The following is a 13,450-nucleotide window of genomic DNA, read 5'->3' as shown; positions in this document are numbered from 1 at the left end:
ACTGGGAAATCTAACCCATGACAAGAGGGTAGAAAGATCTGCAGAACTGTACACAGATGTTCTCTCCCTACTTGGCTTTAGGCTCAGATGCCTTCAGAGAACACTCTGTCTGGTGCTCTTCCACTGAGCTCACGGAGCAACAGAGCCAGCCTCTTGGGAAGCTCCCAAAAGCCTGGAGAAAATCCCAATCCAAATCCAAGAGCCATCTGGATTTGTCTCTCTTTATTTAGAGACCCGATTCAATTAATTTGGTCTCTAAATTTAATTAGCCAAGGAGTCTCTTCTTATGATACAAATATCTCTCATTGTACCATGGAACGGTTATCATTTATATATTATTATTCAACTAATTCTATGGCTTCCTGCATGACATACAGTAAACCTAAATTAGGAATGGATTTTTGCAGCAGATATGAAATATCATGGGCAATAATAACCTGAAGAAATAGGATATCTGAGAGTGCCCATGACTGATTTAATATATTTACATTTTTTGCTCTATTTCTTCTTTTTTGAATATTTATTATTGATTTAATTTTTTACTCTTCATATTCCATTCCTTACCCCCCATCCACCCTCTGACTGCTCCACATCCCACACCTCCTCCCCACCCCACCCCATCTCCATGTGGATGCCCCCACCCCCTCCCACCACGCCTGACCTGTAAAGTCCCTGGGGCCTCCAGTGTCTTGAGACTATGGGCATCATCTCTGAATGAACACAGATTAAAACTTGTCTATGTTCCTCATGTCTAATCTGTCTTCTCACTGCCAAAAGGCACCAATATTTATTTCTTAATCTATTAACTAATTAAAATAGACGTTGCAAAATATCTAAGGCATCGGAACATGTGTATGATATTGTTTCCATATTTAACCAACATATCTACAAATAAAATCTTATAGAATACACTTTCAGGTTGATGTATATTTAAATGAATGTCCATTTAAATACGGGTAAATTTTCAGTTGATCTGTGTGTATGTCTTAGTCAGGGTTTCTATTCCTGCACAAATATCATGACTAAGAAGCAAGTTGAGGAGGAAAGGGTTTATTCGGCTTGCACTTCCATGCTGCTGTTCATCACCAAGGAAGTCAGGACTGGAACTCAAGCAGGGCAGGAAGCAGGAAGCAGGAACTGATGCTCAGGCCATGGAGGGATGTTCTTTACTGGCTTGCTTCCCCTGGCTTGCTCAGCCTGCTCTCTTATAGAACCCAAGAGTACCAGCCCAGAGATGGTCCCACGCACAAGGGGCCTTTCTCCCTTGATCACTAATTGAGAAAATGCCTTACAGTTGGATTTCATGGAGGCAGCTCCTTTTTCTGGATAGATGGATAGAGAACTGGTTACATAAGTTTAAAAAGAAAGACAAAAACACTGTTGATTCTTACTTCCCTTGCTGTCTTCTGTATGGTATGTACAGGTTTTTTGCAACATAGTGAAAAGCGTCATTCTTCTCTTGCCACATTTTTTACTCCTCCCTCTTCCAGGTTAAACATAAGAGTTCTTAAATTAAACAGACATTCACTGGCAGATAAGGGGTAGACATGGAGTAGTTAGTTCAAACAAATATAGAACAAATATTTAACTGTTTCTATGATGTGTTATTATCTTTCCGTTATCAAGACTAGCCTTTATCCATGGCAATTCTACCACACAGAGGCTTCATCTTATGCTTGAATGATGTCCACTCATACATGAAGAGAATATTGGTCTAGAAGCCAGGAAATAAAAATGAGCAAATATTTCAAAGCTATCACTTCTTCACCAGGCATATCAATTCTTCATATGGAATTATGCTATTTTTTTTTACACTCAAAACTTGTCTCAGTAGGGAAACTGAAGCTCAAAGACTTTCCAAAAGTAAGAATTTTTAAGAGGTCAAGATCCTGAACATGTAGTAGACACATAATCCATCCTCGGAATTTTCATACACTTTCCACAAGAGGTGAGCTCTACTTCTTGTCCTATGAAGGCTATACTACACTAGTAAAATAGGATTCCTAATACATGAGTTGTACCATGATTCATATGGATCTTAATGAAGAGTAAATTTGGTCAAATTGCATGAAAGTTAAAATAAATCCTTTCCTACACACAAGAAGTTACAAACTTATCTCTTTTTCTCTTACTTTTATTATTATTTTTCTTTTTTTCTCATTTGGAATTTTTGAGATGGGGTTTTTTGGTGCCTGAAGACACAGGGTGGCCTAGAACATAGAGATCTGCCTGCCTCTGCCTCTTTAGTGCAGGGAAGAAAAAGGCATGTACCACCTGGCTTAACACCTGAAAAACTGCTATAGACTCATTCCACTGCAAGGTGGGCACATGTGCACACCCTTGCTTTTCATCTCTCAGTATTGTCATCACCCAGTGACTCAATCAAGAAAAAAGACATTTTTTGTCCTCTTAGGTCAATGTCTAAGAGCCACAAATAATGCCTTGAGAAGAGGTAAAGCAATTTGTTTATAGGTGCTGGTATTAAATCTAATAAAGAATAATGTAGCTTGAAGAGTGCTTTGGGTCCGCCATAAATTAATACTGGGAAACCAACCATATGTTTATTGTTTTACAGCAAAGAACTGATTAAGAAGACCCATAGGACATTTTACCTTGTTATGGAATTAATTTTCAACAAATTTTCTACTCCACCGATTATAAGCTGTTTGAGGAAAAAGAACAGGATTTTTTTCACTATTATTTTATCACACACAAATAACATTATGTATTCGTCATTCATATGATAAACTCTTCAAATGGCATGTATGTTTGACATCAAAGATATTCTCCCTAATATTTATTCAGTTGTGGTCAGGCTTTTCATTGGTTTTATTTTATTTTACTTTATTTTGTCCTGAATTCTAGGCCATGCTTCCTGTCCAGGACAGTAGCAAAAGATGAATATATATATAATTCATGTTAATTTTAATTTGCCAGTGAATGGCAGTGAGAATGTTAAATATGACACAGGATTGATGGTATTCAATAAAAACTGTATGCATTTTCTCTCTTGAAACCATGTTATAAAATAGTATTTAGTATTGTTTATAAAATAGAGGTAATGGAGAATAATTCTATAAATTACAGGGCAATATTTCTATTCCATCATAATAAGCATGTCAGCACACATTTTTGTGCAATTTCCACTAACCTGTCAGATGACAAATATTTTGAAAATGAAGACACCATTTGGAAAGATACTTTTGGATTTAATACCAAATTTGGAATTATTTTGAGCAGTAATTGTAACGGGTAGACAAATAATAAACATTTTTATTATGTGCCCTGACAAGATGTTTTGTGAACGTGTATCATCCAATATTTAACGACTACCTTTCAATCATTTCTGAGAAAATTGATTTTTCTTAGAAACAAATTTTTATGACTTATATTAAAATTAAATAAGGAATTATATGTTAACTTTAATTATGAACATAAATTTCTTCTATCATGCTTTTATAATTTAATAATATAACATCAATAATGGCTGCCATGAAATTTCTTAGTCAAATACTTGGATTTTTGGTGGATTTTGTTGTTGTTGTTGTTGTTTTGGGTTTTTTTTCGGGGGGGTGTTGTTGTTTTTTTGTTTGTTTGTTTTGTTTTTTGTTTTTTTGAAACAGGGTTTCTCTGTATAGCCCTGGCTGTCCTGGAGCTCACTTTGTAGACCAGGCTGGCCTCAAACTCAGAAATCCACCTGCCTCTGCCTCCTGAGTGCTAAGATTAAAGGCGTGAGCCACCACTGCCTGGCTACTTGTTTTTTGTTTGTTTGTTTGTTTATTTCTTTTGTTTGTTTGTTTGTTTTAAGGATTTAACCTAGGGTTTCAAAATAAAACACAAATAATTATCAGATAATGAAACTTTTCCTCTTCAACCATATCCCTGTTTGTCAAGATTGGGAATATATTTCCTTTGTCTTAAATACATGAATGAATAGAGTATTGCCACGGACATACAAATGAGTTTTCATTTTTTTCTGACTGTGAGGAGATCAGCACAATAATGGAAATAGTTCTGGATGGGTCTGTCTGTCATTCAGGACTCTTTTGTAGAAAGCTCACCGCCCTGTGTGTGAAAGAAGGCATCAATTATGGTATCAATTCATTTACCTTTTTCTTTTAGTATGATTATATGATAACTCAAATTAGGATATGAAAAACTATTAACAGAAAAAGGTAATTTGCTACAACATGCCTAGAAGGGTAAATAAATTTTGCTTTTCCATATGTTCAAGAAAAAGACATCAATGAAGCAGGAAAGCAATGTGATGAACGGCAAAGACAGGATGAAATACTAGGGGAGAGAGAGGCTAAAATGCATCAGATTTTTTACACTAGTATTGCTTGGTGCAATGTAATAACTTTTTAAAAGTTTGTGTTGTTAAGGAAATAATGTCAGGGCTGTTTACAAAAGCCTAAAATTCATTTCAAAGGTTACTTACACATCTGAAGAATAATATTATTTGTCTGACACTCTATTAAAGTAAGGTTACTATCTTCTATTAATTATTCCATATCAAGGTTAACGCTCTCATTTATAACTTGGAGATATGTCTTTCATGAAGCTACTATTAGGAGCATACCAAAAAAAAATGTGTTAGAAGCCAAAAGACTTAAAACACCGAGCAGAGGCATGCCTTTTCTTCCTTTTCATGTCTGTTTCTGCCATATAAAGAAAGTACATAGAAAGGAAGAAGAAGGAGGATGAGGAGATAGAGACATGGAAAGAAAGAGAGACAGAGACAGACAGACAGACAGACAGACAGACAGAGAGGCAGAGCGACTGAAACAGTACAGACAGACAGAGATGGAGATACAGAGACACAGAGAGAATGAATGTTTAGATCATGCTCAGAATTGCAGGCCAAGTAGTAGAAATTGATCAATGTCTTTGTCAATAAATGAATCATACTCATATTAAAAGAGAACATCTTTGGCTTAAAAATTTTGGTGTTCACCTTAATAAATTATGACACCCTTTTCAAATCCTGAAACTAATAAATGAATAATCTAAACCTAAGGAAATAGCCAGGAACAGGTAGTTCCAAGCCTTATTGAATGTTACTTTTGCTCCACAAACTAGAGTGCCAATTTTTTGCACTATCAAATGCAAACTACTTTCCATATTATTCTGGATTTTTTTCTACATGTACAGCCACTGTTCCGTGATCTTGCGACAAAAGTAATGTATTCATTGCTATTGTACAGTATCTTTATATGCACAATATTTTAAAATTATGATACTTTTAAGTATAATTCCTTGAGATTATTGATATTACATAAAAAATGAAGGAGTGCGAGACAAATAAATATGGGTAAAGTCAAGTAAATAACAATCCTGTATGATGTAGGGGGAAAGTTTAAGTTACCACAATAAAGACATTAAAAGTGAACATTGATCCAGGCAGCAAAATGTTTAAATTCCCTGACAGAACACACAACAGATTTCCCCAGTTCTAATACAGTAATTCATGGGGCCCGCAGGTTCAACACACTTAAAAATGACAGCACAACTACACTGTCTGCTTATGAGACAAACATTTCGAGCTTAGAGGAAGAGAACTTGTAGGATGATATATGTCTCAGGATACATTGACTGCCCAGATTAATCACACTTTCACACAGTGTCTTTCACACATACTGACACTATAGAGCACACCAGTTTTCTAATTTTTGAAGGTACATTTTAAATCAAGTAAAGTCATGACATAAAGGAAATTTACTTTATTAATCCCTTTAAATTTTATAAATATGTGTATGTGTGTATTCTACTACTATCTTCTGAGTTCTCTGAATCTCTAATGTTCTCAATGATTTATATAACCAAAATTTTATTGAATATATGATTATAAGTGATACAACATGTGGATTATAGATTCTGTAAATATTGAAGTAATCATATTTCCTATGCAAGATAGAATAGGCTATTTCATAAATATAAAGTATTTCTCAGCTGGTTCTTTTTCCAAAGTAATTATACATTTTGAACCATTAATAAATGACAGAGATATTTGAAAATTATAACATTACATATGTATGAAAAATAGTTATAATTCATTTCTACAAGCATTTATAAAAAACTAATTTTTGACCTTGAAAATTTAAGTCCTGAGAAATGTTATTTGTTATATTTCTAAGTGTTTGCACCATGTGTATATATCCTATGACCAACACCAAGAATGCAATTAAGTTTGATGTGAAAAGGAACAATTTTAGTTAACCCCAGAAGAAATAATACTGTAAGAGGTATCTTTTAGATCAACTTATACCAAAGCTAAAGAAAGGGTCTTCAAGAAACCAAGGAGGCAGAAGTTTTGAGTCAATATTACAGAGTTGTTTGATAATTTAAAAAAAAAAAGGTATGCATTTATATAATTCCAGAGATTTCCCAAAAAAAAGTTAGTGTAGGTAAACATAAATAATGCAAAATACACACCCAGTATACAGAGAAGAATCTTTTCAGCAGTATGTTTATAGAATGCATGCAAAGCTCAGAAACAACAACATAATAATAGTGTGACTTCAGAAGAAGAGAATATGGACTAAGAGCCTCATGTGTAGCTCTAGGCTTGACACAAGCTCACAATGAAGATATGGCAGGCTTTTTGCTAAATATTCTCCATTCTCACATCTCAAGTGTTGGAAATGTTGTGTCATGAAACATTCATGAATCTTCAAAAGACCACCAAGGAGCTGATTCTGATGCAATCATATTAGAGTCTCTATTCAAGCTTGAGCTTGGGCAATGGCACAGTCTCTGGCACAGGAGAACTGGAGGGGCCTGGAGTCCAGTTTTAGGCGTGCATTTATAGAGGCAAGAAGGGTGTATCTAGCCTGGTACATATCTGATTGGGGCCATTATTGCCTTTAACATAATTGGCTGGTGCTGGGAGACCAACCATATACTTCTGCTTTTCTCCTCATTGGTGACTGTTAGGAAGTGTAATGTCATGGAAGGCTCGTACTTGGAGATGTAGATTGTTGGGGAATAACCTGGAAACTGTTGTTAGACACAGGTCTTGTGGGGGGCGTTAACCTGGAAACTGTTATTAGACACAGGTCTTGTTGGGGGTGGGGGTAACCTGGAAACTTGTGCTTGGTACTGGCCTGTTAGTTAACTTGAGTTCAACCTTAGGTTAGGTTCTCTAAGATGGTGTCTGAACCAAAAAAAATTTGGACTCTCGGGATCATAGGTATGTGTCACTGGGTCAGCCTAAGGTGTTTTGTTTGTTTGTTTGTTTTTTTCTAGATAAACTGTAGACTTTACAAGTTATGATTTTTATTAAAATATATAGGTTAGGGAAGCAAAAGCAAATCACGAAGTGTTCAGATATTTCAATACATGAGATTGTCTCAGACATAGTATGAGGGTACTAAAATGATGTCATTAACTATAATCTTGGGTACAATGAACATATACTTATATTCCCTGCATATAATTGCATCACTATCCTACATGATAGGAGCTTCTTCATTCAATTTCCTTATAAGGCAATGTATGATAACCCAATGCTCTATTATATTGTTATATTTGATTTCTAAAAGGAAGAGTTATTGTTACAGAAATAAGTAATCTTATAAGGAAATGCTAATATTCATGAGTGGGGAAATTATGTGTTGGTGGCAATTCTAAACTTTCACTGATGGCTGCATAAAGAAAAAAATAGAGATGGATCATTTATTATATGGAGATGACCCTAACTGAGTTAGTAAAAGGATGGTGGGATTTCTAACACCAATAGTAGGAAGAAGAAAAAGCAGACAAAACAAAAAGAGAAAAATAAAACACAAACAAGTAAACAAACTTCTAAATCCGGCAGTGCTTTACATTTCAAAATAGATGTCAGGGTAGAATCCTTTTATTTTTCCATTTACTGCAGCCACACTGAAAAGGCATTCTGCATTTTACTTGATGTATTCTAAACGGGATTCCACTCCGTGTGTGCTTTAATTCTCTGTGGTAAACCACCTGCTACTGCAAAGAAGATGGTTTACATCCCAAGCACAACTAAATTAATAATGATGTGAAACATGCCAGGTCATATGGCTTTTTTTCTGGTCAAATAAACTCATTTTAAAACGTTACTTGTTTTACATTTGGAGGGTGACCTGGGTAAATTGTGGTGACATCCAGAAAATTACTTATTAGGAAAAGATATTTAGGATAAATAGGTTGTACTTTGAAAGTGTTGCAGCATCATAGATATAAATATTTAGAAGCTTGGTTGCATTTGATACTTATTTCAGACCAAATTCATTTGAATAGTATAAAATTATCAGCTTTGTAAAAACTGGTGGCCATTCGGGAAGCCAATTTAAGGGGCTAAGTGTAGGTTTCACCTTGCCTGGCTTGCAAAAAATCCCTTTTATAACAGACCCTACACAATGAAGAAGAAATGCTGCGAGCTCACGGAAATGAAATGCAGACAAACAAACATTGGGCCATATGGCACTTCTGCCATGTGATTCAATTTACTACCAAATAAAACTGTTGGCTCAGGCAATTCACAGGTTTTAGTACACATATTTTGCGTGTTTTAGAGGTTTTCTGGAGGGATACTTACCCTGACTTTTATAAATCAGAATACAAATAAATTAATGAAAAAAAAAACCTCTACCATTTGCCTTTGATACAGAAAACATGAGAAAATGGAATCAGATTCTAACAATAAACAATAATGGCAGGCAACATTTCTCTAACTGTTGATTCAACCACCAAAGTTAGAAAGAGATTTAACTCAGTAAGTAAGACAGTCTGTTTGGTTTGGTTAGGTATATCCTTGTAGCCAGTATCTACAGCACAATTTTGTGAAGAATGCAATCTCTCTCTCTCTCTCTCTCTCTCTCTCTCTCTCTCTCTCTCTCTCTCTCTCTCTCTCTTTCTTAAAGAGAAAGTGGAATTCATTGTACATATGAACTCTCAACTACCAGTTAAAAACTTTCACTGAGGGTTCAAAACTCACAATGTTGAAAATGTAATGTCATTACATTATTTATCAATGATATTATGTTTATCTAAAAATTTATTTATTCAAGCTCTCTATCCATATAATTTTTCTATGTCCCCCTTGAAAATCATGCTGACTTACACATTGCTCTGAGAGGAACTATATATAGTCCGCGTATTTTATGTGAATTATTATCAAATCTCCAAATATGTCATATTTGAGATCTGACATTTTTATGACTTTGAGTTCTTTTTAATTTACAGCTTTAATTAGGTCATATTAAGGAAAGTGCTTTTAAAACTTTCCAACGTACCCATTCATCTGTGAAAGTGGACATGTATATTATTACTTCAGAAAAAATTGCTTACTGTGGTTCAGAACCCCTGACACATTTAACAAGTGTACAATTTCTTACCATGTGTGCAAAGACAATGTTGTAGGTAGCAGGAGGTGTGACTTTTATTCATAAATGTGTGCTTTTCTCTAGCCCCCTTCTACTAACCCTGACTTTGATGTTTAGGAGTTTTCATTATACTATTGAACATAAAATAAAACTGTGATGTCTAAAATCACTCAGGCTTAGACCTCATCACCACCCCCACCGAGCACAAACTGGAAGTGAAGCCCCTTCTTACTTCCACTTGGATATGCAGTTTGACTTTCTCAATGGATTTGGCAGAGATCCTGAAGGCGGAATGAGGAGCAGGACAATAGTCCTTTTCTTTGGCAGCAGGAAAAGATGCAAGAGAACACAATTAATTCCCTACCCTTGCCTTCAATGACTCAATTCAGCTAGGCTTGCTCACCAACATTTTCAGTGATTGGCATGGAAAAAAAATACAGAAAATGGATCTACAGATTTGCTTCTCCACAGAGGCAACTCACTTATCCATAACCTGTCAGAATTGCCACCAATTAGTGTCACTATTGTAAACCCTTGGCAAATATTTTATGACACATTTTATACTTTTTGATTGATTCTATGCCATGAACATACTTAAGACTCATCTTCTTCCATAATATGTTTCTTTTGCAATAGAGTATGTTAGCAACTGAAAATATTAACTATCCTAACTAAAAATTGGCCCAGGTTCTAAGAAAATGGAAATTCTCTAAGAAGCAGCAAGTAATGGATGGGAACAAGGAATTTTATAACATGGGTTTTGTGCCTTGATTCTCTTTCCTGAGATCTACTTAGTTTTGCACAATGTGTGTGTGTGTGTGTGTGTGTGCGTGTGTGTGTGTGTGTGTGTGTGTGTGTGTGTGTGTGTGTGTGTGTGTGCGTGTGCGTGAGTGTGTGTGTGTATTTGTGTGTGTGTGTACGGGTGCATGTGCGTGTGTGCCTGTGTAAGTCTGTGTGCCTGTGTGCCTGTGTGAATCTGTGTGTATGTATGTTTATTGAATTCAATGAATTTGAATTTTTTAGTTGACTTGTATATTCTATGCATAAGACACCTTAAACACTACCTTCTACAATGCAGACCTCCAGTTAGACCAGGACCATTCCTTGAAGATGCTTTGTGTCTCCACTTTATGGTTTTGCCTTCTTTATCAAAGACCAAGTTTCTATAGATGTGTGGGTTTATGTCTGGATCTTCGATTCTATTTCACTGAACAACCTGTCTGTCTCTGTACCAATACCAAGCAGATTTTTATCACTATGTCTCTGTACTTCAGCTTGAAGTCAGAGATGGTGATTTTCAGGGAATTTTTTTTAATTATGGAGAATTGTTTTGATTGTCATAGGATTTCTATTTTTCCATATGAAGTTGAGAATTTTTCTTTCCATGTCTGTGAAGGATTGTGTTGGAATTTTCATGCGGATTGTATTGAATCTATATATTGCTTTTGGCAAGATAACCTTTTTTACTGTTAATCCTATCTATCCATAAGCATGAGAGATTTTTCTATCTTCTGAGGTCTTCTTCAATTTCTTTCTTCGGGGACTTGAAATTCTTATGCACATATGGAGACAACAAACGTCCTTCAAAAATTGTGACCCAGTATTGTTCCTGGCTAAAAGAAATGTAGGGACAAAAATAGAGCAGACACTGAAGGAATGGCTCATCAGAGACCAGCCCAAATTGGAATCCATCCCGTGGGTGGGCACCAACCCCTCACATTATTACCTGGACTCCTAGGAACTCCAAGAGACAAAGCCAACAACCAGAAAGCAGACATGGGAGCTTCTGAGGCCCCAGAACACATTTAGCAGAGTTCTTCCCTGTTTGGACTCACTGGGAGAGGATGCATCTAATCCTGTAGAGAGACTTGATGGTCCAGGAAAGGAGGATGTCCAAGGAGGGAAGCACACTCTTAGAGGCAAATAGGATGGGGAGTGGGTGAAGACACTGTGAGGGGAATCAACATTTGGGATGTAAATAAATAAAATAATTAATTTTAAAAGATTTGAACTATAAGGAACAAGCTAAAGACCACACTACCCTCAAAGTTTTCGATCTTATAAGCACTTCCAACAAGGTGACAATGCACAAAATTAACACATATATTCATAGTGTTCATATATGCTTATTACCAGCACATTCATGAAAATAACCCAACTCATAATGTCCATCAAAATAAGATCCTTGATATTAAGCTCAACCAACAAACCAAAAAGACTTCCACAGTGAAAACTTTAGAACATTGAAGAGAATAATTGAGGCATATATTATATATTCAAGTGACCAGGTAAACAATCTGGTATGTATATATGTGTGGTATATGTATTTGTGTGCTTTCCTATCCAGAGCAGTGTTTGCCGTTGTATATTAAAAGAAGCCACAGGCAGACATTTTGTATTCTTCTTTATCATTCTTTGCTTTATTATATTGAAACAGAGGCTCTCACTGAATTAGGAATTAATGCCCTGGCTAGCAAGATCCATAATTCACTTTTCTCCATGCTGAGTTCAGACATGCATCCAACCCCACACTTTTTTTTTTTGACTGTATGAAGCAGGTTTGAGTTCACATCCCTCATGCTTCTTCGTCAAGAATTCTTTCTGACTGTCCTTATCGTGTAATAATTATTTAATTTCTCATAATCATATGTGGCTCTGCTTGAAACTTATCTGTAAGTATAACCTTTATTTACTAGTTCTAATTGCCATCTCAGATGCTTACTGCTGAATATCTTCACCCTCTTTAGCTCTTTTTGAACCCTGACTAATTCAACTCAGCTCTTCTGGCCCAAATGCCTCTTCAAGTTGACTGATTCAAATGGGCTTCTCTCGGATTCTTATTGAATCTCTCTGTTTGACTTCAAACTAATTCTAGTGATTTGTTCTAAGTTTTTGGTTCGTTCTTATTCTCAGGCTTCAACTACCACTGCTGATTTGCACTAACTTAAATGTACACTGTATTCACTACACTAACACCCAACTGATTGAACTGAACTGACCCCCATACACTGAATTGACTCCTACTTTTTAGTTTTCTTTAAAAAATTATTTATTTATTTATTTATTTATTTATTTATTTATTTATTTATTTATTCATTCATTTATTTACATATTGGATATTTTATTTATTTACATTTTAAATTGTCATCTTCTTTCCTGGTTTTCCCTCTGGAATCCTGCTATACCATCCACCCTTGCTTCTATGAGGGTGCCCCCCACGCAACCCCTCTCCTGCTTCCCTGCCCTGGCATTCTCCTGTACTGGGGCATCAAGCCTTCACATGACCAAGGACCTCTCCTTCCACTGATTCCCGACAAGGCCATCCTCTGCTACATATATGGCTGGAGCCATGGGTCCCTCCATGTTTACTCTTTGGTTGGTGGCTTAGTCTCTGGGAGCTCTGGGGAGTCTATTTGGTTGATATTGTTGTTCTTCCTATGGGTTTGCAAATCCCTTCAGCTCCTTCAGTCCTTTCTCTAACTCCCAACAGCTCAGAATGCCCTAGATAAAATTCACAGACCACATGAAGTTCAAGAAGAGGGAAGACCAAAGTGTGGATGCTCAGTCCTTCTTAGAATGGGGAAGAAAATACTCATGAGAGGAAATGCAGAGACTGAAGGAAAAGCCATCCAGAGACTGTCCCACCTAAGGATACATTCCATATCAAGACACCAAACCCAGACACTATTATAGATACCATGAGGTACTTGCTGACAGGAGCCTGATATGGCTGTCTCTTGGGAGACTCAGCCAGGGCCTGTCAAATACAGAGGTGGATGCTCAAAGCCAACCATTAGACTGAGAACAGGGTCCCCAATGGAACTGACTCCTACTTAGATGTCACTTCCAAACATCACTGCTTCCTTCTATAAAGTAACCTTACTCTCATTGTAAGGTTACTTACAATTAAAGGTATGTTCTAAAGTCACATTTGCATTTCAACCATGGTTGCTGGATAAAATTCCTCTACACTTATCTGGTTTATATATTATCCATATCTAAAATATTTAGGATTCTGAATCTCACTGATTGTTTCCCATAGTAAAAGGAGCAAGTTAAACTTTTTTATATCAGACATGGAAGGGAAAGTCATAAACAAG

At 36.0% G+C, this 13,450-nt stretch overlaps 1 protein-coding gene across 7 annotated transcripts in view; it reads left to right on the top strand.

Annotated features, from left to right (window-relative positions):
* The window catches only part of Pcdh9 (protocadherin 9), an 879,135-nt gene that overhangs the window by 97,961 nt on the left and 767,724 nt on the right, over positions 1–13,450 (top strand). The window contains exon 2 of one of the 7 annotated variants that reach the window (XR_003950833.1): positions 1–13,450. This exon is cut by the window's left edge and continues 94,015 nt beyond it. The exons of the other annotated variants lie outside the window; for them this stretch is intronic. The gene's annotated coding sequence lies outside the window, so the exon portion shown is untranslated. 7 annotated transcript variants of the gene reach the window in all.

The sequence above is a fragment of the Mus musculus genome, chromosome 14 (genome assembly GCF_000001635.26).
Source record: "Mus musculus strain C57BL/6J chromosome 14, GRCm38.p6 C57BL/6J".
In the NCBI taxonomy this organism is placed as follows: domain Eukaryota; kingdom Metazoa; phylum Chordata; class Mammalia; order Rodentia; family Muridae; genus Mus; species Mus musculus.
The sequence above is the reverse complement of the archived record's forward strand: the minus strand, read 5'-3'. Positions and strand labels throughout refer to the sequence as shown.